The sequence below is a fragment of the Prionailurus bengalensis genome, chromosome B3, assembly GCF_016509475.1.
Source record: "Prionailurus bengalensis isolate Pbe53 chromosome B3, Fcat_Pben_1.1_paternal_pri, whole genome shotgun sequence".
Classification (NCBI taxonomy): Eukaryota; Metazoa; Chordata; class Mammalia; order Carnivora; family Felidae; genus Prionailurus; species Prionailurus bengalensis.
The window spans coordinates 143,745,812-143,773,611 of NC_057355.1; the positions used below are offsets into that span (position 1 = coordinate 143,745,812).

At 39.6% G+C, this 27,800-nt stretch overlaps 1 long non-coding RNA gene and 5 other non-coding genes across 7 annotated transcripts; all 6 read left to right on the top strand.

Moving 5' to 3' along the window:
• Positions 1 to 466: 466 nt before the first annotated feature.
• LOC122469544 lies at positions 467 to 27,372 on the top strand. 2 transcript variants are annotated; one of them, XR_006293507.1, is made up of 6 exons: positions 467 to 1,011; positions 4,442 to 4,528; positions 10,481 to 10,562; positions 13,109 to 13,214; positions 26,061 to 26,143; positions 26,740 to 27,372. It is a non-coding gene; the product is annotated as an uncharacterized LOC122469544 (long non-coding RNA). The 2 variants fall into 2 exon arrangements; XR_006293506.1 differs by having other exon boundaries at positions 26,061 to 27,372.
• On the top strand, positions 2,858 to 2,929 carry LOC122469849. Its single transcript, XR_006293729.1, has one exon. It is a non-coding gene; the product is annotated as a small nucleolar RNA SNORD113/SNORD114 family (small nucleolar RNA).
• Positions 6,057 to 6,128, top strand: LOC122469845. Its single transcript, XR_006293726.1, has one exon. It is a non-coding gene; the product is annotated as a small nucleolar RNA SNORD113/SNORD114 family (small nucleolar RNA).
• Positions 13,867 to 13,938, top strand: LOC122469861. Its single transcript, XR_006293741.1, has one exon. It is a non-coding gene; the product is annotated as a small nucleolar RNA SNORD113/SNORD114 family (small nucleolar RNA).
• Positions 15,915 to 15,986, top strand: LOC122469844. The gene has a single exon (XR_006293725.1). It is a non-coding gene; the product is annotated as a small nucleolar RNA SNORD113/SNORD114 family (small nucleolar RNA).
• LOC122469842 lies at positions 24,470 to 24,544 on the top strand. Its single transcript, XR_006293723.1, has one exon. It is a non-coding gene; the product is annotated as a small nucleolar RNA SNORD113/SNORD114 family (small nucleolar RNA).
• Positions 27,373 to 27,800: the final 428 nt, after the last annotated feature.

A 27,800-nucleotide genomic window follows, 5' to 3' on the forward strand; every position in this document is an offset into this window, starting at 1 on the left:
ATTTTTAAATTTTTAAATATTTTTTTTTTGTTTTTGAGAGAGAGAACACGAACAGGGGAGGGGCAGAGAGAGAGAGGGAGACACAGAATCCGAAGCAGGCTCCAGGCTCTGAGCCGTCAGCACAGAGCCCGATGCGGGGCTCAATCTCACCAACTGTGAGATCATGACCTGAGTTGGAAGTCAGATACCCAACCAACTGAGCCACCCAGGCACCTATATAGATTACATGTTGAAATGATAGCATTTTAAGTTTAAATAAATTTGGGTTAAACGTACAATTATAACTGATTTCATCTGTTTCTTTTTACTTTTAAAAATGTACAAGATGTAGATTCTACTATTTTATTTTAATTTTTTTATTTGAGAGAGAGACAGAGAGACAGAGAGAGACAGAGAGAGATGGGGAAGGGCAGAGAGAGGGAGAGACAGAATCCCAAGTACGCTCTGTGCCTTTAGTGCACAGCCTGATGCGGTGCTCGAACTCATGATCTGTGAGATCGTGACCTGAGCCAAGATCAGGAGTTGGTCGCTTAACCGACTGAGCCACCCAGGCACCCCCAAAATATAGATTCTAGAAAACTGAAAAGTTTATGGGTGGCTTGCATTATGTTTTATTGGCCGGCACTACTATGCTCCAATGATAGCAATAGTCAAGGATCTTTTCCTTTATGTTTTTCTGACCCACGGATATTGATTTATTATTGGTCAGTTAATGGATCAGTGGAAAGTAAATAGACAAATGGGAAAAACAGGGAAAAGCACACTTACTTACTATTAATGTATTGAAGTGAGCATTATTTTAAAATTTTTTATGAGGCACCGGAACCGTAAAAACAATGTGCATCGGTTAATCCCCGTGGTTAATGAACATATGAATAGATGTGTGTACTAATCAGTGCTGTTGTATTGGGTTGTTGGTGTCCTGCTGTGTTTCGTTTTTGTTTTTAAGGAAAATGACCTGCAAGGAACAAGTAGCTGAGTAAATAACTAGCTAGAAGAGACTGAAACATGGTAAGTGCTGAGTGAGCACAGCATTGTGAGCAAAGGTGTTGGTTAATGCAGATGGGCACCAATGGAATCCACTGCAATAAATGCCTGGTCTCAGTTTTGTGGGAAATGAGCCTATCATCAGAGGTTAGAGAGATTGCAGGGTCTTAATCTTAGACTTTTGAGGCTTGTGGGTATTGATTATGTTATTATTGTGTAAGTGAGTCAATGAGTAAATCATTTAAATAAATGTATAAATGAATGAAAAGAGAGGCCAAGTATGGACCGATGATGAGTGTGTAACACGGACCAAGAATTATTATTAATATGTTTTTGAAATACTGAAGTCCATTAAGAAAAGAAAGCACTGATGTCTGTTTGTTAAAAAGGGATGTGAGAAATGAAGAAGAAATAAAGAAGAGAAATACATAAGACAATTGAAGAAGACCAATGTTGAAATTATGTCACATGATAAGAATTATGATTAATCCAGTTTATTTACTGAGTGCATTAAATGACAACAAAGGTCTGGTTGGTTGCCTCTGTAGGTAATGAACAAGTGGACAGATACTACTTTTATTGAGAGTTTTTGACCAGTTTCTTCAGATTCCAAGCTAGGGATTGTAAGGGAATGAATGAGTATGTTTATGACACGTTCGGTTAATTAAAAGGGGACAAATCATAGACCGGTGATGGACATAACTCATAAAACGAGGGTTAGGATAAATACAGTCTTTGTTACCAGTGTCCATATAAAAAACAAAAAGTCTAGGCTCCAACCTATTTATTTCAGGTTGACAGATAGATTCATGTCATATTATTTCACTTTGGGCTGCAGATAGATTTATTCTTGTTAATTATCTTCTCAAAGATAGATAAATCATGAGTTAATCCATAACTACTCAAATTAAATAATAAATAAGCAAATAGACAAATACGTAAAGAGGCTTAAGAATGAGCCCTTGTGAAATGTGCCATGAAACAAAATTTCATAGTAATCTAACTTTGAACACACAAGGTCCTTTTTTTGTTTGTTTGTTTATTATTTTTTAACTTAAATTTTCGTTTGTTAACATTGATGGGTATTAAGCAAGGTCCTTTTTAAAAAAAGGTGAAAGGAGGCACTTCATTCACTTTACATTTCTGTAATATTTCATTTTATATTCTGCCATTCCTGATTTACACATTCCACCATTGATCAAGATTTGAGTTTCTTTTCTTTTTTTTTTTAAGTTTATTTATTTTGAGAGAGAGAGAGAGCACACAGGCGTGTGTGTGTGAGCGGGAGAAGGGGCAGAGAGAGAGAGAGAGAGAGAGAGAGAGAGAGAGAGGAGAGAGAGAACCCCAAGCAGGCTCTGCACTGTCAGTGTAGAGACCGATGCTGGGCTCTATCTCACGACTGACTGTGAGATCATGACCTGAGCTGAACTCAAAGAGTGGGACGCTCAGCCGAGTGAGCCACCCAGGTGCCCCAGAGATTTGGGTTTCTAACATGTTGAGAGAGATACACAAGTAAAGATGGAAAATTACTGGCAAAGTAAAATGAGATGTTCCTGGATTTTCTTTGTTATGTATTTTGAAATTTGAACAAATTAAAGAAAAGGAGGGCCACGCAGGGTTATGATGAATGTGGGTTTGCAGAAAGAATGACTGATCTATATGTGCGACAGTAAGTCCACTCTAGAAAGGGATCTGGGGGATTAGCTCTGGGGGAAATTAGACAAAAGACAGACATCAGTAATATTCTTACATCTTGTTCTTGCTTTGTTGTGATTTATGAATATGAGCAAGTGATTTTTAGTCAATGAATGAATGAATGGATGGATGAATAAGCAAATGTATAAATGAGTAAATGAAAAAGTCCCAAGCCTAGACCAATGATGAGTACCCTGGGGTGTCTGAACCAAGGATTTTGATTAAACCCTATAACTCTGAGGTCTATCATAAAAACAAACCTAATTTCTTTCCTTGGTGGGACATGAACCGGGGCAGAAATCAGGACTATAGGTGTCTTGCTTGTGGCTTTGTACACCTTGGGTAAGGGTCTTTTTATTAGTGACTCATTGTTTCAGTATGTAAAGAAATGTATCTATGAACAAAGACAACGAGGGCTAGGTCTTTACCAATTATGAGAGTATCTAATGAGAAATAAATTATTATTAAAACATTTCTGAGGAGCTGAGTTCCAGTAGGTTAAGAGTCTAAGACTTTTTTTTACCGCGTTTCATCAGGAATATGTAGGCAGGTATCAGTATTGCTTCTGGGTTGGTGGTGGTTAATTTTATTACAAATTTTATTAAGAAAAGGCGGGGCGGGGGGGAAAGGGAAACATAACAAATGATTGATTACGGATGTACTTAAAGAAGATCGAGCATGGGCCAATGAGAGAGATAGGGTTAGATGAGTTATTCTCAATCAGTATCATTTTTGAAAACGACCCATTTAATTGTTTTTCTGCGGGTATAGAGTTTATGGGAAGATGTTAGTATTATTTAGGTATGTCCAGGGATGTAGTTGCACAGAGTATCGAGGATACTATTATAAGTGAGCCAAGGACGAGATTATTTAAAAGAGGGCAAACATGTATCAGTGAGGATAATACGTTATTACAAGAAGATAATTATTACCTTTGTTCCACCCTTCAGTATCCATATAAGCAAAAGGGGTTTCTTTGAGGCTCTGCCCACTTTGGGTAGAGGGTGTAGAGATGATTACTTTTCATATTTAGACCATTTTGCATTTTTTTGAAAAAAAAAAAAAAGAGAACAAATTTTTACATGAGTAAATAAATAAAAAAACAGAATAAATTTATAAAGTAAGGCCAGTCACGGATCATTGATGAAAATATGTCAAGAAATGAAGATATAAATGTATAAAATTCTTATCAAGGAAGAACCATAAAAAAAGACAGTTTAGACTAGGACCTATGCGGTTGGGGTTTAACAGACAGAATGTGGAACAGGTATAGTTCTGAATGAGGAACAGGTGTCGTTCTGAATTCTTCCACTAGGTTGTCGGTTTAGCAGTTGTCATCGTATTACATGCATTATAATTAAAGAGGTCAGTAAGGGGTGCCTGGGGGGCTCAGTCGGTTAAGCATCTGACTTAGGCTCAGGTCATGATCTCACAGTTCGTGGGTTCGAGCCCCGTGTTGGGCTCTGTGTTGACAGCTCAGAGCCCGGAGCTGCTTTGGATTCTGTCTGTGTCTCTCTCTCTCTCTCTCTTTGCTCCTCCCCTGTCCACACTTATGTGTGTGTGTCTCTCTCTCTCAAAAAATAAACGTTAAAAACTTAAAGAAGTCAGGAAGTAAGAAGGCCATTTTTGGGCTAATAATCAGAATATGGTAAAAAAGGGATTGACGAGAAATCTACTACAGTAGGACTGAGGTGTCTTGAAAAAAATCTAAATTCATACTGCTTCTTCCATTTTCTAAAATCTGCTTGTTACTCTGCAGAGTCAGCATACCCAGTCTGATTTATCCACTATCCCGTGATGAAGATCTTGGCTGTCACTTTTATGGATAAGGAGCAAAGTGACTCATGTAAGTGACAGAGTTTGTGTTCTTGGTTTGGAGGGAATTCCTGTGGTCCATGGGATTGTTTCAAAGGAGCAATGGCCTGTGGGCACATAAATGCAATCAAAGCACACCACACGTGGAACACGACTGGGAATGTGTATGAACCATGGATTAAGAGTAGCCCACTTCAGGGGCACCTGGGTGGCTCAGTCGGTTGAGCGTCCGACTTCGGCTCAGGTCATGATCTCACGGTTTGTGAGTTTGGGCCCCGCATCGGGCTCTGTGCTGACGGCTCAGAGCCTGGAGCCTGCTTCCGATTCTGTGTCTCCTCTCTCTCTGCCCCTCCCCCACACGTGCTCTCTCTCTCTCTCTCTCTCTCTGCCTCTCAAAATAAAGAAAACTAATGAAAGAAATGTAAAAACAAAAGATAAGCCTACTTCAGATGGAACTGGAGAGTGTTATGCTAAGTGAAATAAGTCATACAGAGGAAGACAGCTACCATATGTTTTCACTTTTATGTGGATCCTGAGAATCTTAAGTCCATGGGGGAGGGGAAGGAAAAAAAAAGGTTAGAGAGGGAGGGAGCCAAAACATAAGAGACTCTCAAAAACTGAGAATAAACTGAGGGTTGATGGGGGTGGGAGGGAGGGGAGGGCGGGTGATGGGTATGGAGGAGGGCACCTGTTGGGAAGAGCACTGGGTGTTGTATGGAAAACAATACGACAGTAAATTTCGTGTTAAAGAAAAAAAAAAGATTAGCCCACTTCAGTATAATTGAGATCCATTGAAAACAAAGTTTGAGGGTTTTGCGTTGACTTTCACAGCTGCTTTAATATTCTGTTTTATTTTTGCACCCCGTTTTAAGAACATTCTCTATTGATAGCTCTCTAGGTTGTTACGTCTTTTTTTTTTTTTAATTTTTTTTTCAACATTTATTTATTTTTGGGACAGAGAGAGACAGAGCATGAACGGGGGAAGGGCAGAGAGAGAGGGAGACACAGAATCGGAAACAGGCTCCAGGCTCTGAGCCATCAGCCCAGAGCCCGACGCGGGGCTCGAACTCACGGACCGCAAGATCGTGACCTGGCTGAAGTCGGACGCTTAACCGACTGTGCCACCCAGGCGCCCCAAGTTGTTACGTCTTTGAGGAAGGAGCACCCGGGAAGCTAGAGAGTATTGTCCGCATTCTAGTTCTGGAGTCAAATGGTAGGTTCAGGGCACTAGTTTCAAAATACGAAGAACGTAAGGGAAAGATGAGCGAGCAGAGAGCAGTGAAGTGCGTGGGATGGATGGCAAGTTTATTGATTAATCCCTATGTGCAGCACTGAGGTCCAATTAAAAAGAGATCTTGTTTAGTAGCTCTGTGGGAAATAAGCTCGTACACAGCTCTCTGCAATATTCAAAGATCTTGTCCCTGGGTTTCTGTGATTCATAGGATGTAGTTTTTTTTTTTTAAACCAGTGAGGCCATGAAGGAAATAATCAGTAAGTAATGCATAAACAGTCAATACACAATATATACATAAATAAATGAAGAAAAAGAATGTTAAGCTTGGATCAATGATGAGTAGTTCTGGGGTATATGAATCAAGAATTTTGATTAAACCCTAAACTCTGAGGTCCATAGAACACTGTGTATTAACTGTAGAGGAACTAGAATTTACAAAAGAAAGAAAGAAAGAAAGAAAGAGAGAAAGAGAGAAAGAAAGAAAGAAAGAAAGAAAGAAAGAAAGAAAGAAAGAAAGGGAAAGAAAAGAGACCTAGTCATTCTCTCTAACGGAATAGAGTCCGGGGCAGAAGTTCAAGCCCACTGGGGATCTGGTTCTTGGGTCTTAGTGATTTTTGGGTATGGATTGTATCGGTGTAAGTGAATCAGTGAATGCACGAATAAATAAATGTGTCATTGAATGAAGACAAACATGATCACACATGAGTGTCATGGGACAAGTGTCGCTGGTGATATGTTTGTTTAACACCATGTTTCAATAGAATACATAGGTAAGACCTGTTGCCCTCTTCAGAACACACGGGAGGTCCAGAAGCATAAGAGTGCACACAACTATATGTACATGGGCACGTAAGTCTGGATTGCTGGGAGTTTGCTGGTGGTTGGTTTCATTAAGAAGAAGGAAGGGTCACCTGGGTGGCTCAGTTGGTTAAGCGTCCACCTCTTGGCTTCGGCTCAGGTCATGATCTCATGGTTTGTGAGTTCGAGCCCTGTGTCGGGCTCTGTGCTCACAACGTGGACCCTGCTTGGGATTCTCTCTCTCCCTCTCTCTCTCTGCCATGTAAAAGTTATAAGCCTTATTCTTTTTCTTTCCTTTTTTTTTTATAAGAAAGATTTTCTTTTCTTATTTTAATTTTTTGTTTTATTTTTTAAGTTTATTTATTTTGAGAGAGAGAGAGAGAGCGAGCAAGCAAGAGGGAGCGTGAGCGTGAGCATGTGAACACAGTTGGGGAGGGGCAGACAGAGACGGAGAGAGAGAATTCCAAGCAGGCTCAGTGCTGTCAGTGCAGAGCCCCGAAGAAGGGCTGGAACTCATGAACTGTGAGATCGTGACCTGAGCTGAGACCAAGAGTCAGACGCTTAACTGACTGAGCCATCCAGGTGCCTCAGTTTCCTTTCCTTTCCTTTCCTTTCCTTTCCTTTCCTTTCCTTTCCTTTCCTTTCCTTTCCTTTCCTTTCCTTTCCTTTCCTCTCCTCTCCTCTCCTCTCCTCTCCTCTCCTCTCCTCTCCTCTCCTCTCCTCCCCTCCCCTCCCCTCCCCTCCCCTCCCCTCCCCTCTCCTCTCCTTTCCTTTCCCTTTCCTACATTTATTTATTTTCAAGAGACAGAGTGCAAGTGGGGGAGGGGCAGAGAGAGAGGGAGATACAGAATTGGAAGCAGGCTCCAGGCTCTGAGCTGTCAGCACAGAGCCTGACGCGGGGCTTGAACCCACCAACAGGGAGATCATGACCTGAGCTGAAGTTGGATACCTAACCAACTGAGCCATCAAGGCGCCCCTCAACTTTCTTTTTTTAATATTTATTTATTTTACTGGGGAGAGTGGCAGAGGGAGGGAGGGAAGGAGAGAGAGAGAGAGAGAGAGAGAGAATCCCAAGCAGGCTCCATGTCTAGCCGTGATGTGGGGCTCGATCCCACGACTGTGAGATCATGGCCTGAGCCAACATCAAGAGTTGGGCGCTTAACTGACTGAGTCACCCAGGCTTTATTCTTGAGTTGAGTCTTAGATTCAATGATATTTACTACATTGCTAAAGAATGAAAATAAAATAAGCTGATAAAATACAAGGGAGTTGTCTTTGCACCAGTAATGAGAATGTGATATGATCCAGCTTTGTTATTAATTTGGCAGTGTGAAACTCATGTCCACTTAAAAACATCTCATGGAGACTGTTTAGAATTGGCTTTTAATTTACAGCATGAACGCACCACAGCCAAATGAATAATTCTCTAATGAGGAAGATCTTAGTTGTTGCCTCTGTGGGTAAAGAGCATAGAGACCATCATAAATGTTACGGTCCCTGGTCTCTGGCGAGTTTGTTCATGAATTTTCCAAGGACTTATTTTACAAAATTTAAAATAGCATATTAATAATAGCATAATAATAAATATATTAAATATATAAAATATACTTGTATGTAATAAGTATATATAAATACATATGTAATGAAATATATAAACATAAAATTGGTTATAAAATATGTAAATGTGTATTATTTATATATATAATATGTAAAATATAAAACATTTATATATATGTAAAATTAAAGAACACCAAGCATTGGCCAAGGATATGCATATGTTATGAACCGTTCATGATTAGTCATTTTCAGGGCCACATGATAATATATATCATTTTAGTTTGGCACCAAAGTACATTTAGAAGTATATCCCTTCCTTGCTAAAGCTCGAGGTTATTTACTTGCTGAGGGAGGGGGATGTAGGGTGATGGAGGAAATTACATCGTTCTAGTTGTGAGGGAAGACGATGGTTCATAGTTTATTTCACCCTCTTTACAATGAGGATACGTAAAGAGACGAGCAGAAACTTCTTATCAATATGATGCTGATGTGAAACAGCTGTCAATCCCTCTGTGCAACCCAGAGGTGCACTAATAAAAAGACAGCAAGCGTATTAGCTTTGTGGGACACATGCAAATAGACTTACCTTGGTAAAAACCATTCATCTTATTCTTGGCATTTGTGATTCATGGCTATTGACCGTGTTATAATTTATGCATGTAAAAATGATCCGGAAAGGAAGATATGAATGAAGAAGGCAAAAAAATGCCAAGTTTGGATCAATGATGAGTACCCTGGGGTGTCTGGATTAAAGATTTTGATGGAGGGGCGCCTGGGTGGCGTAGTCGGTTAAGCGTCCGACTTTAGCCAGGTCACGATCTCGCGGTCCGTGAGTTCGAGCCCCGCGTCGGGCTCTGGGCTGATGGCTCAGAGCCTGGAGCCTGATTCCGATTCTGTGTCTCCCTCTCTCTCTGCCCCTCCCCTGTTCATGCTCTGTCTCTCTCTGTCCCAAAAATAAATAAACGTTGAAAAAAAAAATTAAAAAAAAAAAAAAGATTTTGATGGAGCTCTGTAACTCTAATGTCATTACGAGAAGAAATGTAGCCATTCCCTCTATGGTGAAAGTGTTTACAAAGCAAGAAGGGAATAGTCGGGATCCTGTTGTTAGGTTTTGTGTTCCTAGGATGCGGGGTATTTTTAATTACACATGAAATGATGCCTGGTTAGGAAAGAAATGGAGTGAATGAGGACAAGGAAAGCCACACATTGTTTAACGATGAGACTATGTTTTGAAACATTTCTGAAGTAATGAGGTCTAGGAAAGTAAGTAGACTTTATTCTGTTCAGAGGGAGCAGATAGGAAAGTATGCCCAAGATTGAATGTTGTCATTATGAATTGATGGCAGGTTGCTGATTTATTTTATTAAGGGAAACAGGTTGGCATCGGTAAATAATTGAAGATCTAATTGAAACAAAAAAGAAGATTATGGACCAGTCATGAGAATGTGGTCCCATGACAAGATGGTTTGCTCTGAGCATATGATCTCCTGTTAGTATTATTTAAAGCATTGTCCAGTGACTTATAACAATGACATATTATATGTTATTATAACCGAATGAATGGATTCATATTTTGTTTAAAAGGTGAAAATCATACACCAGTGAGGAAGGACTCTGATTATCCTGTTTTATACTACTGCATCTATATTTTTAAAAAGCCAGGCTTTTCCCAGTTTGTATAACGTACAGACAGATGCTTCCCATTTTAATTCACTTTTCTTTTTTTTTTTTTAAGTCAAAGTGCAGTTAACACACAATGTTACATTAGTTTCAGGTGCACAACATAGTGATTTGACATCTGTAGATGTTACACCGTGCTCACCATAAGTGAAGGTACTGTCTGTGCCTTTATATAATGAACAACAGGTGAAATTATTCCATGACTAATCGAATGAGTGAATGAATGAATGGATGAATAAGTAGAGCCAACCATGGACCATTGTTAAAAATATGCCGTGAAACAAGGATTTAAATTTATCCGATCGGTTTAAGAAAGATCCATGGAGAAGGGTAATGTAGATTTTAGCTATGTAAAGTACCCGGATATGTTTATAAGGGTCATAGTTATCAGTTGTGAGTGGAGCGATGGACTCAGTGGTGTTCGTTTTATTGTTGAAAATTAAAATTAGGGGTGCCTGGCTGGCTCATTCGGCAGAACATGCGTCTCTTGATCTCAGGATTGTGAGTTCGAGCCCTCGGTGGGTAGAGAGGTGGCTTAAAAATAAAATCTGAAAAAACTCAAAATGAATGGAGTAAGTAAACAGTAGTGACATTCTTGAGCCAACGAGAAGAAGCAAGTTTTATGTTTCATCGAGAACTCTACGATTAGTATCTTTCACACATACCTAAGTGTGTGTTTTTTTCATTACTTCTAAAGCCTGATTTTTACCTCAGAATGAAGACACCACGGTTGATTTTTAATCCTATCTAGTGGTGAAGACTGTGGCTCTGCGGGGAAGAAGCATTAAATTCGGAGGTGAGTAACAGTCAAAGTCTAGGTACTTGGTTAGGGGCACTTGTTCATGGCTGTGCACTGAAGTATTTCAAGTAATAAAAAGCTCCGTAGGAGTGAAAAATTAAAGAACGCTGTACATTACCAATGACAGGACTAGATTATGAACCAGAGATAATGAGGAGTAATTCAGTTCTGCGCAACTGATGATTCCTTTAAAAAGGTGGCAGAGGTTTCATACGTTTTCAGGGATACTTACACGACTGCGGATTTTAACATTCATCCCTTCACAAGAGTCAGTGAGAGGGAGCACATGGCCTACGCTGAAGGCCACTGCAAAAAGTGACGTAATGTATTAGCTCCACGGGAAATGAGCTTATCAGTAGATCTTAGTGATGTTTAAGGATCTTATTTTTGAGCTTTAGTGATTTCTGTGCATTGATTCTATTGTTGGAACAGTGAGCATGTCAATAAACCTAAAGGATAAAGGACTGAAGGAAAAGAGTGTAAAGCTTAGGACAACGGTGAGTCCTGGGGTGGGGGTTGAGTCTGAGTCCAGAATTGTGTGGGATGTGGGGAGAGGGAGACCCTCCTGCACTGCTGGTGGGAATGCACACTGGTGCAGCCGCTCTGGGGAACAGCACGGAAGGTCCTCGAAAAGTTAAAAATAGAGCTACCCTACGACCCAGCCATTGCACTACTAGGTACTTACCCAAAGGATACGAAAATACAGATTTGATGGAGGACAGGCACTCTGATGTTTATAGCAGCTCTATCTATGATAGACAAATTATGGAAGCAGCCCAAGTGTCCACTGACGGATGAATAGATAAAGAAGATGTGATATAGATCTGCAATGGAATATTACTCAGCCATCAAAATGAATGAAATCTTGCCGTTTGCAAGGACAGCGGGGAGCTAGAGTGTACTATGCTAAGCGAAATGGGTCAGAGAAAAACCAATGCCATAGGGTTTCACTCATGTGTGGAACTTAAGAAACAAAAATGAGCATAGGGGGGACAAAAAGAGTGAGAGTGGCAAAACAGTAATTAACTATAGAGAGCAAACCGATGATTACCAGAGGGGAGGCAGGGACGGGTAGGGGAAATAGGTGATGAGGATTAAGGAGGGCACTTGTTGTGATGAGCGCTGGGTATTGTATGGCAGTGTTGAATTCACTATATTGTACACCTGAAACTAATATTACACTGTATGTTAACTCTACTGGAATTTAAATAAAAACTTAAGAAATTAAAAAAAAAAATAGAAAAAACAAGTAAACGGAATTGTGTTAATCCCCGTCTAGAAATCTGTGGACTATTGCAAAAAAATAAAAATAAAATCTAAGAGAGAGAGAGAGGGATAAAATAAACTTGTAGGGAAGTGAGTTCATGAATGAATAAGGAAAGGTGTAAATGAATGAAGATAAGGAGGGCCATATGTGGACGAGCTATGAAGTTATGTAATAAAGCAGAAATGATTGTTAGTGTATATTTGAAACATCAGGTTCTATAGATAAATCAAAGCTCTGAGCCCTTCCATAAGGACAGTATGGACAGACGTACCCAAGAGTTCATGTTGCTGCCTTGATTCTTTGTTTGGTGGTTTTAATTAAGAAGGACAAAAAAAAAATGTTTACATAAATAAACAATTGCTTAAATATTGTCTTATTGAGAGAGGGCCAAATGTTGTGAACCCATACTGAGGATATGTCATGTGGCCAGGGTTACAATCAATATAACTGTATTCACTAGTTTAATTAAAAAAATTGAAAAGATGATTTAGTAATCATTTATGTCTATCGGCCATGAGCATGTAGACTGGATACTTAATATTCCTGTTCCGTGCCTTGGTTTTCATTGGTACTGACATCTTGTCATAAGGGAATGAAGGAGTGTATTTCTCTGTAGATTAATTATTCAAAAGAAGGCTGAGCAGGGGCCAATGAGGAATGTGTGTTGTGAACCAAAGATAATGATTACTCCCGTTAGACGCAAAAGTTGTCCAGATAAAGAAATAGAACTCTAAGTTCCTTCCATTTTGGACAAAGTACACACAGAAATATTTTTCAAATTCCAGTTAGTTAACATACAGTGTAATGTTAGGTTCAGGTGTACGTAGAAATTCGCATGAAGAAATTCTTTAGAAAAATGGGAAGATAATTGATTTATTTTATGCCTCATTATATACACGGATAAGTAAATGAATCAGTAGACATAAATCAGAAAAATGTGGGCTTCATTGGTGAGAATATGCATAAAACAAAGATTTACATTTATCCAATTTTGTACAAGTGAGGTCCATTAAAAGTAGTCACTGAGTTGTTAAATTTATGGATAGGGAGTATGTAGACAGATATTCATGATAGATAATGGTTCTTATTCTCATGTTGGTGTTCATTGTACTGCTTAAAAAGAAAAGTTAAATAAGTCAATGAATAAGAGTGCGATTCATCGGCAATGATGACATTCTTTCTGAAATGACCCGTGTTTATGATTGATCTAAAACTGCAAGACTAGCCTCCATTAAAAAAAAAAATCTAACTATGGACTCTTTCTTTCTCTTGAAAGTCTGCATTTTCACTAAGCGAACATACCACCGATGAAGTAATCATTCTCTAATGCTAAAGATCTTGGCTTTATCAAGCTGTGGGGGGTAAGGACAGAAGAAATTGATGTAAGTAGCAGAGTTTATATTCTTGGGTTGGGAGGGTGGTTTGTGAGTGTTGCTTGGATTTTTCAAAGTAATCAGCGAGTATATTAAAAAATAAAGCCAAATGAGCCCAGCACAGACCCGAATTGAGATTTAGGATGAATCAGATGCAGGACTAGTAAAGCCCAATTAAAAAGATGCCGGACGTTTCGTTCAGTTTTAGGATTGCTTCACATTGTGTTTTATTTTTGCGTTGCAATGCATTTAAGTACTTGTCCATGGATAAAGATTTAAGCTATGAATTCCCTGAGGGAGAAACACACAAGAAGATGGACAAAATTGTTGTCTCTCTAGATGCGGAGAAAGATTAAAGTTCCCATGGTTACTCACTGCATCATCTTTAATTATAAAAGGGCCAGGCGTGGACCCTTGAAGCTGATACGGAGCGAGAATGTTGGTTAATTTATATATGCAAACAGCATACGTATATATTGCAAAGAATACCCTTGTTTATTAGCACTGTGGGAAATGGGTGTAGAGCCGGTTCTTGGTGATATTCAAGGATGTCGTTTTTGGGCTCTTTGATTCATGAGAATAGATTATATTGTTATGAGAGTGAGTCCATGAATGAAGGAACAAGGAATGTGTAAATAAAGGAAGAACAAGATGTTCGGTGTAGATTAACGATGAGGATTCTGAGATGTATGAATCAAAGATTTTAATTAAACTCTGTACCTTTGAGGTCCACTGAGAAAAAGAAATCTAGCTATTTCTTCCATGAGAGAGGGGCTTACAGCACAAGTTAGGACGAGTTAAGATCTGGTTCCTGAGCTTTGAGTTCTTAATGTCTGTGAAATGTATCATTATATTATTTCCCCAGACACTGAATTTCGTAATCTAAATCGATCAAGTCTATCTTACATTTGTCCTTAAAGGATAGATATCCTATTCCATGAGAGTCCCTGTTGTTTCAGATTGGTGGTAGCTAGCTGGTTGTTGGTTCTATTTAGAAAAGGAGCAAATCCGGGGCACTTGGGTGGCTCAGTCGGTTAAGCGTCCGACTTCAGCTCAGGTCATGGTCTCACAGTTCGTGAGTTCGAATCCCGCGTCGGGCTCTGTGCTGACAGCTCGGAGCCTGGAGCTGCTTTAGATTTTGTGTCTCCCTCTTTCTCTGCCCCTCCCCTGTTCATGCTCTGTCTCTGTCTCAAAAATAAATAAATATTAAAAAAAATTAAAAAAAAAAAAGAAAAGGAGCAAATCCTCGACATTACCAACAATTGCTTACATAAGTGCCCAATGGAAAGAAAGCCAAGCAAGGACTAATACTGAGAATATAGTATTATTTAAAAAAATAAAGAAGACTCTTAACAGGTTATATCTGTGGACAGTGACGTAGGGACAGGTACTAGTATTAGTCAATGTTCTTATCCAGCGTCTTCGCTTGCATTCACTTTGAATGCATCGTTAAAAGTCGATGAACAAATGAGTTCATATATTGGTCAGTTATTTACTTATTTTTTACTTTTTTATGAAAAAAATTTTTTTAATGTTTATTTATTTTTGAGAGAGACAGAGACAGAATGCGAGTGGGTTGGGACAGAGAGAAGAGGGAGACACAGAATCTGAAACAGGCTCCAGGCTCTGGGCTGTCAGCACATAGCCCGACGCGGGGCTCGAACTCCAGAGCTGCGAGATCATGACCTGAGCTGAAGTCAGACGCTCAACCGACTGAGCCATCCAGGCACCCCGGTTTGGTCAGTTATTTAAGAGAAGGCAGAGGAGTAGGTGTCATGAAACAATATAATGACTAAACCATTTTAGATGAAGAGGGAGAAATCTAGACTTAATCCCACTTTGGACAAGTGGGTATCAGCAATGGCATGACATGGTATTTCAGTTCTGGAGTACTGGTGGGTTTTACTCTTTTTCTTTAAAAAAAATGAGTAGATGATCAAATTATGCTTTGAGTAATTAAGAGAACAACATGAGTGGATCAGTGAATGTATAAAGTAGGGTAAATCTTAGACCAATGCTTCATGGGATACTCTTAGCCATGTGTGAATACGGAACCTTAAAAAAGAATAATGAGGCTGTGAATCATGTGGTTAGGGAGTATACAGATGGACAGTAAATAAGTCAGTAAATAAAAAATAGTGTCCTTTTTGAGTCAATAATGAGAACATGATAGCAACTAAAGTTTATGATTAATCAAGTACCTTATGACTCCAGCCCATTAAAAAAAGGTGTCTATGCTGGTTCGTTCTTTACAGAAAGTGTATTTTAATATCTACAGAACAAAATGCTATAGCTGATTGAATTATTCGACAGTAATGAGAATTTTAGTTTTTTTTTTTTTAATTTTTTTTTTCAACATTTATTTATTTTTGGGACAGAGAGAGACAGAGCATGAACGGGGGAGGGGCAGAGAGAGAGGGAGACACAGAATCGGAAACAGGTTCCAGGCTCTGAGCCATCAGCCCAGAGCCTGACGTGGGGCTCGAACTCCCGGACCTCGAGATCGTGACCTGGCTGAAGTCGGACGCTCAACCGACTGCGCCACCCAGGCGCCCCGAGAATTTTAGTTTTTACCTTTGTGGGTAAGGAGCCTAGAGACTGTAGTAGGTTATAGTCAAAATTCACGTCCTTGCCTTTGTTATTATTAGTGACTTAATGAGGGAATCCATAAACAAAGGTATTAATGAATGGAGGAAGTGTTGCCAAGTTTGGACCAATGATGAGTATCCTGGGGTGTCTGAATCAATGATTTTGATTAAACCCTGTAACTCTGAGGTCAGAGACCTAGTTAATGCCTATATGGTAAATCAGCTTACAGTAGAGGTTAGTAATATTCGGGATTTTGCTCTTAGGTTATGAAGGTTCATAGGTCTGGATTGTGTTGGTAGAAGTGAATTGATAAATGAATAAATAAATTTATAAATAAAGACAAGGAGAGCCACATGTGGCTTAATTATGAGAATGTATAATATTATTATTAATATTTTCTGAAGCACTCAGTTCCAACATAAATTGATTAAATCTGATACCTATGTGGGTCAGGAACATGAAGAGATAAGTACCGGAAAGCAGCGTTGTGTTGTTCTGCGTTGTCTTCAAGGTGCTGTTTGCAAGAAAATAGGATCTGGTTGGTTATATCTGGGAGTAATGAGCATATGAACAGCTGTTAATTCCATACAAGTCTCTAATCCAGTTTGCATGTCCGTAGCTATTGATGATATTGTGAGTGAATGTATATTGCATTCATGTCTCAACCAGTTATTTTGAAGAGGGTGCAGCAGGATTTTCTCAGCCCTTCATGACTGACGTTTTGGGCTGGATAATTCGTTGTTGGGAAGGCGGTCCCGTATGTAGTAGAATGTTGAGTAACCTCATGGGCTGTGCTAGACGTCAGTATTAACCCCTCCCTCCCAGCTGCGGCAATCAAAAATGTCTCCGGACATTGGCAAATGTCCTCTGGTAGCAGAGTTTTTGTTTTTGTTTTAGTCGTGTGTGTGTGTGTGTTCGTGTGTGCGCGCACACACACACGCACACGTGTTGCCTCCTTTTTTAAAAGACTATTTTTTTTTTCAATATATGAAATCTATTGTCAGATTGGTTTCCATACAACACCCAGTGCTCGTCCCAACAGGTGCCCTCCTCAATACCCATCACCCACCCTCCCTTCCCTCCCACCCCCCATCAACCCTCAGTTTGTTCTCAGTTTTTAAGAGTCTCTTATGCTTTGGCTCTCTCCCACTCTAACCTCTTTTTTTTTTTTCCTTCCCCTCCCCCATGGGTTTCTGTTAAGTTTCTCAGGATCCACATAAGAGTGAAAACATATGGTATCTGTCTTTCTCTGTATGGCTTATTTCACTCAGCATCACACTCTCCAGTTCCATCCACATGGCTCCAAAGGGCCATATTTCATTCTTTCTCATTGCCACGTAGTACTCCATTGTGTATATAAACCACAATTTCCTTATCCATTCATCAGTTGATGGACATTTAGGCTCTTTCCATAATTTGGCTATTGTTGAAAGTGCCGTATAAACATTGAGGTACAAGTGCCCCTATGCATCAGTACTCCTGTATCCCTTGGGTCAATTCCTAGCAGTGCTACTGCTGGGTTTAAAAGACTATTTTTTAGAGCAGTTTCAAGGTTCACGACAAAATTGGATGGAACATACAGAGATTTCCCATAATCCCCAAACCCCCGCACGTGCATAACCTTCCCACTATCAACTGACATCCCCCACCACGGTGGTACATTTGTTACAATTGATGAACCTACACTGATGCATCATTATCACCCAAAGTCCATAGTTTGACTAGAATTCACTCCTGGTTGTAATTTCAGTGGCTTTGGACAAATGTGCAATGACATGAATCCAACATGAAGGTATCACACAGACTATTTCACTAAAAATCTCCTGGGCTCTGCCTGTTCACCCCTCTGTCCTCTCTAACCCCTGGCAACCTCTGATCTTTCTTTCGTCTCCATAGTTTTGCCTTTCCCAGAATGTCGTGTGATTAGAATCACTACTATGTAGCCTTTTCATATTGTCTTCCCTCACTTTAGAATATACCCTTGAGATTCCTCCGTGTCTTTTCATTTCTCATTTCTTTTTAGCACTGGATAATCTTCTGTCAGAAGATTACAGCAGTTTATTTTTCCATTCACCTATGGGAGGCCATTTTGGGTGTTCCAAATCTGGGCAATTATGAATAAGGCTGCTGTAAACATTCACGTGCAGGTTTTTGTGCAGATATTAGTTTTCAGCCCCTTTGGGTAGATACCAATGAATGTGATTGCTGGATCACGTGGTAAGAACATGTCTAGTTTTGAAAGAAACTGCCAAACACCTATTGTAATAGGTAGGTAGTGGAATCTCATTGTTGTTTTAATTTGCATTTCCCTGATGACATACGATGTGGCGAATCTTTTCATATGTATCTTCTTTAGTGAGGTGTTTGTTACATTCTTTGACTCATTTTTTTTCTTTTTTTTTTTTGATGGTTTAATTAACATATATTGTGAAATGATTATAGTAGGTTTAGCTAACAATCATCTTCTCATAGAAATACTATTAAAAAAAAGGAAAGGAAAAGAAATTTGTTCTTATGAAGAGAATTCTTAGCATTTAGTCTTAACAACTTCCCTACATATTACACAACAGCATTAGGTATAGTCCTTGAATTGTACACCGTAACCCTAATAGTTATAACTGGAATCTTGTATCTTTTTGTTTTCTTCTTTTAAGTTTTTGTTTTTTGTTTTTTTTAAAAATTTATATCCAAATTAGTTAGCATACAGTGAAACAGTGATTTCAGGAGTAGGTTCCTTAATGCCTCTTAGCCATTTAGCCCATCCCTCCTCCCACAACTCCTCCTGTAACCCTAAGTTTGTTCTCCATATTTATGAGTCTCTTCTGTTTTGGCCCCCTCCCTGTTTTTATATTATTTTTGTTTCCCTTCCCTTATGTTCATTGGTTTTGTCTCTTAAAGTCCTCATATGAGTGAAGTTATATGAGTTTTGTCTTTCTCTGACTAATTTCACTTGGCATAATACCCTCCAGTTCCATCCACATAGTTGCAAATGGCCAGATTTCATTCTTTTTGATTGCCAAGTAATACTCCATTGTGTGTGTGTGTGTGTGTGTGTGTGTGTGTGTGTGTGTAAATATATACACACCACATCTTCTTTATCCATTCATCCGTCGATGGACATTTGGGCTCTTTCCATACTTTGGCTATTGTCGACAGGGCTGCTATAAACATGGGGGTGCGTGTGCCCCTTCAAAACATCACACCCGTATCCCGTGGATAAATGCCTAGTAGTGCAATTGCTGGGTCATAAGGTAGTTTTATTTTTATTTTTTTGAGGAATCTCCATACTGTTTTCCAGAGTGGCTGCACCAGCTTGCATTCCCATTCTTTGACTCATTTTTAAATCAGGTTGTTTCTTTTTTTTTTTTTTTACATTTATTCATTTTTTTGAGAGATGGAGAGAGAGCAAGTGGGGTAGGGGCAGAGAGGGAGAGACACACACACAGAATCCGAAGCAGGCTCCAGGCTCGGAGCTGTCAGCACAGAGCCCGACGCGGGGCTCGAATTCACAGACCGCGAGATCATGACCTGAGCCGAAGTTGGCTGCTTAACCGACTGAGCCTCTCTTTTCTGAGGCGCCCCTCCTTTTTTTTAAGGGTTCTTTGTGTGTTTTAGATAAAAGTCATTTATCAGATATATCTTTTATAAATATTTTTTCTCTGTCTGCGGTTTGTATTTTGTTATCTTGACAGTTTATTTGCAGAACAGAAACTCTTAATTTTAACAAAGTCAAGCTCATCAATTATTTCTTTCCTGTATTGTGTCTTTGGTGAAAAGTCATCACCAAACCTGAGGTCATCTGGATTTTCTCCTGTTAACTTTTAGGGGTTTTATTGTTTTAGATTGGGATTGTTTTGAATCTATAAATTGCATTGGAAAGAACTGACATCTCAATAATACTGAATCTTCCTATCCATGAACATGGAATACTGTCCATTTATTTAGTTAACTCTTTGATTACTTTCATCAGAGTTTTGCTGTTTTCCTTCATATGTTTTGTTGGGTTTATAACTGCATATTTAATTTTATTGGTACTATTGTAAATAGTATTGTATTTTTTATTTAATTTTTATTTATTTTTTATTTTATTAAATTTTTTATTTTAGGGGCGCCTGGGTGGCGCAGTCGGTTAAGCGTCCGACTTCAGCCAGGTCACGATCTCGCGGTCCGTGAGTTTGAGCCCCACGTCGGGCTCTGGGCTGATGGCTCAGAGCCTGGAGCCTGTTTCCGATTCTGTGTCTCCCTCTCTCTCTGCCCCTCCCCCGTTCATGCTCTGTCTCTCTCTGTCCCAAAAATAAATAAACGTTGAAAAAAAAAATTAAAAAAAAAATTTTTTTTATTTTATTAATTTTTACTTATTTATTTTTATTTTTTAATGTCAAATTGGTTTCCATACAACACCCAGTGCTCATCTCAACAGGTGCCCTCCTCAGTGCCCATCACCCACTTTCCCCCTGTGCATTGTATTGTATTTTTAATTTCAAATCCCGCTTGTTCTTTGCTGGTATCTAAGAAAATGATAGACTTATATATATATATATTTTCTACATTGATGACCATGTAATCTGTCAACAAACACAGTTTCATTTCTTCCTTCACTAATAATATACCTTTTATTTATTTCTCTTACTCTTATATAGTATATCTCTTATTTCTTTATTCTTATTCTTGTACTGCAAGTTACAACTTCCAGTACAATGTTGTAAAGTAGTGTTGAGAGGGAACATCTTTGCTTTACATCTCAGTGGGAAGCCTTCGAATTTCTTACCATTAAGTATGTTAGCTGTAGGTTATTTGTAGATACTGTTTGTCAAGTTGAGGAAATTACTTTCTATTCCTAGTTTGCTGAGAGGTTTCTTTTAAATCATGAATGCGTGTCATAGTTTGTCAAATGTGCTTTTTCTCATCTATTGATGTGATGAGATGAAAAAAACATCTTTTGAGGGAAAAAAATCTTTTGTTTTTCTGAGTTGCCGCTTGGCATTTTACAGTATGATAATCCTGCTCACACTCAGAGTTTGAGCATTTGCGGGGAGGGAGGGGCAGAGAGAGAGACAGAGAGACAGAGAGAGAGAATCCCAAGCAGGCTCTGGATGGTCAGCGCAGAGCCCGATGCAGGGCTTTAACTCATGAACCGTGAGATCATGACCTGAGTTGAAATCAAGAGTTAAGACGCTTAACCGACTGAGTCACCCAGGAGCCTCAGAGTTTGGTTTAGATAAGAACTTGAGTTTAGGATGTTTGCCCTAAGTTCCTGCTTTACTTTTCCCAGACACCATTAGAGTGTCTGGGAAAAACCACTTAGAGTTAAGCCCACAAAAAGTTAGTGATTTCTGCCCCAAACATCTTTTAAGTAGTAGGTGCTTGTCACCATGTTCTCTGTCTTGTGCTTGCTGGTCACCTGGGAAGGACTGCCCTTCTCCCTGCTCAGTTGTGTCCCCTCCCCTTCTCTTAGACTCACTTTTGTTTTCTTTCTCTCTCTCTCTTTCCTTCCTTCCTTCCTTCCTTCCTTCCTTCCTTCCTTCCTTCCTTCCTCCTTCCTCCCTCCCTCCCTCCCTACCTCCCTCCCTCTTTCTTTCTTTCTTTCTTTCTTTCTTTCTTTCTTTCTTTCTTCTTTCTTTCTTTCTCTAGTGTGGCTAGAGGCTTATTAATTTTATTGGTCTCTTCAAAGAACAATTTTTTTGATTCATTGATTTTCTCTGTTAGTTTCTTATTTCCTATTCCTATTTCCTATTTCTGCTCTAATTATTGTTGTTTCTTTTCTTCTTCTTTGTATTCGATTTGTCGAACTTAGATTGCTGATTTTAAATCTTTCTTCTTTTCTTTAAATAAAAATTGTAGGGGTGTCTGGGGAGCTCAGTAGGTTGAGCATCTGACTCTGGATTTCGGTTCAGGTCATGATCCCAGGGTTGTGGGATCGAGCTCTACATTGGGCTCTGTGCTGAGCATGGAGACTGCTTAAGATTCTCTCTCTCTCTCCCCCTCTCTCTCTCTCTCTCTCTCTCTCCCTCTCTCTCTGTCTCTTTCTCTTCCCTCCCTTTGCCCTCTCCTCCACTTGCATGCTCTCTCTCACTAAAATAAAAAAAAAAGAAATAATGTATATTTGAGTTGGACAATATGATGTTTTGATATTGATATACATGTACATAGTGAAATAGTTACTACCGTCAAGCTAACACATGCATCTCCTCACATAGTTATTTTTTTTTTTTACTTTTTTATTTTCATGATAAAAGCACCTGAAATCTACTCTCTCAGCAGATTTTCCAGCACACCATACGATGTTACCAGCTATAGTCATGATGCAGTACATTAAATCTCTAGAACTTTTTCATCTTACGTAATAGCAACTTTGTACCCTTGACCAGCATCTCCCTTTCCTCCCCCTCCCCACTCCTGGTAACTGCCAGTCTGCTTTCGGCTTCTGTGAATTCAACTTTTTTAGATTCCTCATATAAGTGAAATCACGCAACGGTTTTCTTTCTTTTTCTGGCTTATTTCACCTAGCATAACGCCTTTGAGGTGCTGAGTTTTGTTGCAAATGACAGGATCTCCCTTTCAAAGGCTGAATAATATTCCATTGTACTTATATTCCATAGTTTCTTTATGCCTTCATCCATCAACACACACTTAGGTCTTCATTTGTGACATATGCATTCAATGTTATACATTTCCCTCCAAGCACTGCTCTGGCTGTCATTTTTGTTTGTTGGTTTTTTAGGAAGCAGGAAAGATTAACATAAGTGGATAATCGATTAAGTATGTATCTCATTGAATAAGAAGCAGTTATGGACACATGTCGACAATGTGTCATATGAGAAGCATTAGGATTGATCTGATTGTGTTCACTAAATTTTATCAAAACTCAAAATGATCTTGTCAATTATTTTTGTGACTACCAAGCAGATAGATGGATGTTAGTATCACTCAGGATTTGTTTCTAAGTCTTTGCATTCCCAAATTTTGATGTGTCGTTATAACCGCGTAAGTGAATAAAATCCTATCTTAATTATTTAAAATAAGAGAGCACAGATCAATGAGGAGCATGTTTTATGGGACAATAACAGTGATTGATTGGGGTTTTCGCTACTGATGTTTGTAGAAAGAAAAAAAATTCGTGTTCTACTCCCATCTTCGGTAAGGGACATGTAGATCATTGCATTGAATAGTATTTCTCTTCTGGATTAATTTCTGTTCTGGTTTACCACTTTGACTTTCTTTATATAATGAGTGTATGGTTAAATCATCCCATAAGTAAGTAAATAAGTGATTAAGTGAATAAATAAGTGAGCATATAAAATGGGATCAGGCATGAGTCATCCCACAGAATGTGAAATAAAGATTTAAACGTAACCAGTTCTGCAAAGGCAACATCCATTAAAGTCATCTTGTATTCTCTTAAAACTATTCCGATATAAAGAGACTTTCGATATGCTTATTCCTGTGTCGTGTAGTTGACAGTGGCTAATACCTTATTTAAAAGTGAAGGTAAAATGCTAGACTAATGAAGAAGTGCCCAAGTTTATTCTAGTTCCACCTAATTCACACGCATTAAAAATCTAGATTAATTGTACTTTTTCCTTCACAGAATGGCCATGAGACAGCAGATGTATTCATTTTCTTTTTTTTTTTTTCTTTTTAAAAAAAAAATTTTTTTTTCCAACGTTTTTATTTATTTTTTGGGACAGAGAGAGACAGAGCATGAACGGGCGAGGGGCAGAGAGAGAGGGAGACACAGAATCGGAAACAGGCTCCAGGCTCCGAGCCATCAGCCCAGAGCCCGACGCGGGGCTCGAACTCACGGACCGCGAGATCGTGACCTGGCTGAAGTCGGACGCTTAACCGACTGCGCCACCCAGGCGCCCCGATGTATTCATTTTCTAACAAACAAAATATTGGCAGTTAGCTCTGTACGTAGAGCTAGACAGATGTAGAGACAAGTGTAAGTAACACTCAACAGTTCCCATCCTTGGCTGGGATGCTTTGGATGATGAGTGTTTAGTGGGATAGCAAAAGAATCAATGTCTATAAACGTAATAAAAATCTCCAAATATGGGCCAGTGATGGGAATATGTCATGAATCAAAAACCACGTTTAATCTAATTTGGCACCAATGAAGTGATTAAAAACACCGTCATTTCATTCATTTTCAGAAGTATTTAATATTGCAGTTTATTTCCCTCCCCAGAGGACTTAACCATTTCCGTATTGGGATAGTCCCGGCTGATAACTGTTTTGCGTTGCAACCTGTAAGCAAGTAGAATGCTTTGTTTTGAGATGTGAACAAAGACGGTGTGGTGTCATCACTTTTCACTGAGCCATCTTCAGGGGGAAACTAGGGGCGTTCGCTTTCAAGTGTCCCCTCTCTGAAAGACAGCTTTCATACTGTTCTTCCTTTCTGGTCTTCTACTCTAATAAACATCTGCCTGCTGCTCAATTAAATGGAAGAAAGCCACAGGAGGACCAGTGGTGAATGTGGATTTGGTATGAAGCATGGATATTAACTGACGACACGTATTCCCTGAGGTCCATCGTAGCAGGAGCTTTAGTCTATTTGCTTTATGGGGAAAGAGCCATTCATGCGAAGATCTTATCCTGGCACTTTGTGATAGTGTTGTGTTCATGGATCAATCAGTCAACCGATCAAGGAAGATATAAAGGAAGAAAAACGTGCCTGGACCAATGATGAGTACCATGGGGTATCTGAAACAGGAGTTTTGATTAAACCCGTATGCAACTCTGAGGTCCATTACAAAGAGACACATAGTTATTTCCCCTCTGCGGGAAAGGAGCACCTGTTACCTTTTGTGGTTCTTGGAGATGGATTGTATTTTATTATTATTATTATTTAAAAAATTTTTTTAACATTTATTTACTTTTGAGAGAGAGAGAGAGAGAGACAGAGACAGAGTGCAAGTGGGGAGGGGCAGAGAGAGAGGGAGACACAGAATCCCAAGCAGCCTCCAGGCTCCGAGCTGTCAGCACAGAGCCCGACGCGGGGCTCGAACCCACAAACCGTGAGATCATGACGTGAGCTGAAGTTGGACGCTTAACCGACAGAGCCACCCAGGCGCCCTGGATTGTATTTTTTTTTTTTTATAGAATCGATTCACAAATAAATAAAATGTATCAATGAATGAAAAAAAGAGGACAATTTATACGCTTATTAAGGGACGTAATGCAACATGGAGTAGTAATATGAAAATCTGAAACTCCGGCTTCCAAGAAATGGTAATGAAAGGAGTGTATGGTCACTTGCACATAATACTCAACAACGTTTGCTGGTTGCTCGAGGGTTGCGGAGGGATTCTTTTCTTAAGGAAATGGCAACACACTGACTCTATAATAACCACACAATTGAGAGCCAAGCAGAGGCCAGCGATGAGAACGATTTATATGGCAACACTCACTACTCTTTTTTAAACTGATTTTCATTAAAACAAGAAAAAAGAAGCAAGTATGTTATTGACAGTGGTGACTGTGACCGAAATTTGGCTCAGTCTTCTTGTCCAGTGGATCTGATCACAGGTACCCGCGATTTTGTGTCACGGCAAGAAGGTGTAATTTTATGTCTCGATCTATTTTTTAAAAGTCAGCAGACTATGGACCAATTAGGAACGCGTGTTTTAATACGAGGATACCGATTCATCTTAGTTTGCCAATGACAAATATCCTAGGAACAATTTTAGGCTCTTCCATTTTTTGCAAGGTGCATCTGGACCTTTCCGAGTTGTGGTAGTTTGGTTCCGGGCTGGTGTTTGGCCATTCTGAGTTTCCGGTAGAAAAATGGTATTGTTATTCCCTGAATAATAAAATAAACCAGTGAGTGAGTGAATCCATGAATCTCCATAAGTGCATGTAGTGGAGGACTGGGAGATTGTGGCAGGAAACAAATATGTTAAATTCTACACAGCCAAGTCCAATAAAAAGATGATCGCGGCTTTCCCTATGTAGGTAGCAAGGAAAGTCAGATGTCTCTGATTGTTAATGTCTCTGATTGTCAGATGTCTCTGATTGCTAATCGCATATTAACAATGCGATGAACACATCGCATCGTGTTGAGCGATGAATCCAATAGTATTCCTATCAACTAGTAGAAACTTAACTCGGTAAGAGTACCACCCTTGAGAAATTGGTAAGAATGTGATATGAAATAGGGCTTCTGATTAACGGTTCCTCTTGGCACATTTCAATTTAAAAAAGCACACTCTGTCTTCATTGTTTTTACAAATTGGCTTCCCTCCCCCCTTTTTCCTTTGTTCATAGAATGAACACACAGCTGATTTAATCGTTCTATGATCGTGAAGACATGGTTGTGAATCCTGGGACTGAGAAACATAAAGACCGAGGTAAGTAAATATCAGTGTTTGCGTTTAAGGCTTAGATGGGGTTTATTTATGGGAGCCCAGTAAATTATTTCAATAAAATAAAGAGTTAAACAGTGTAGGAAATTCAGGCATGCCAGTCATGAGCCCCAAGTCTAGAATGTGTCACAAACTAAAACTTATGATTACTTTGATTCATCCCAACTAAGAGCCGTTGCTGAAGTGATGGGGGGCATCTCACATATTCTCAAAGCCGTCTGCCTTCTCAACTCATGCTCTTGTCCCATTTGCCTAAAACATACCTTCACTGGGGAAGATCTTAGCTGTTAACTCTCCGAGGCTGGAGCACCCCGAAAGATGGCAGATGTCAGTTTTGTCAGTTGTGGGTTAAGATGACAGGTCTGTGGGTGTTGATGACACTAGCTTTACTGTATGGGCAAGTCAAGGCAGAAAGGAGAAGGTGGTCACCAGTCCCTAAGTAAGGGACTGATAGGAAGGGAGCGTCCTGATTAATCCCTGTGTGCAAACAGAGGTTCACTATGAAAAGCGAGTGACCGTTCGCTTTCCATGAATGGGGGCGGTGAGCAGATCTCGGTTGTATGTAAGGCTTTTGTTCTCAGTTTTGTGTCATTAAAGGGTATTGAGTGTGTAATTCGGATTCATGAATCTATGAATGAATCCTTGCAAGAAGGCATAAATGAACGAAGAACTCGAAAGCTGTGCCCAGATCAATGATGAGTATCGGTGGAGTTACCTGAATCAACACCTTTGATGAAGTCCTCTGTGTAGCTTTGAGGTCCGTTACAGGAAAAGAACCAGTCAATCTTCTCTGTAGAAATTAGCTAATAGTGGAAGTTAGGAAAATTCAATAAGCTTGCCCCAGGCTTTTGTGGTTCATGGATACGGATTATGTTATTTCAAGTGAATCAATGCATGAGTAAAGAAAGAAATGAATACATGAGACGCTAAAAGCCTCCTCATAGAACAATTAGCAGAGTGCAGCAAACGCTGTTAATATCGATACAATTCTGAAGGAAAACGACAAGGCTCACTCGGTAATCCTCTTTTATATGGAACATACTAGTATCTGCAGTGAAGACCCAGTGTCTTGAGTGTCTGTAGTTTGCTGGGGAGTTTTTAAGCTAAGAGAAGGGGAAGTGTTTGCATCAGTCAGTAATCTATGAGATAACCGTCTCTTTAATAGGCGTTGATACAGGTGGAGATTTGTAATCGTTATAGTCTTAATCTTGGGCTAGGGGCGCCTGGGTGGCGCAGTCGGTTGAGCGTCCGACTTCAGCCAGGTCACGATCTCGCGGTCCGTGAGTTCGAGCCCCGCGTCGGGCTCTGGGCTGATGGCTCAGAGCCTGGAGCCTGTTTCCGATTCTGTGTCTCCCTCTCTCTCTGCCCCTCCCCCGTTCATGCTCTGTCTCTCTCTGTCCCAAAAATAAATAAACGTTGAAATCTTGGGCTAGGTGTTGGACTTGATCGTGTTTATTGTATTATTTATAAGTAAGAATTCCATACGGGTTTAATAAAGAATAGGATGCTGGGGCCAAAGTTTATTGCTATCTAGCTCTGCCTGATGAACAGCCATTAAACACTTTTTTTGAATGTAGCCTTAGTCTGCTTTTTCTTACCCAGAGTGAACAATGGCATAGCTGACTCAGTCATTTAGTAAGGA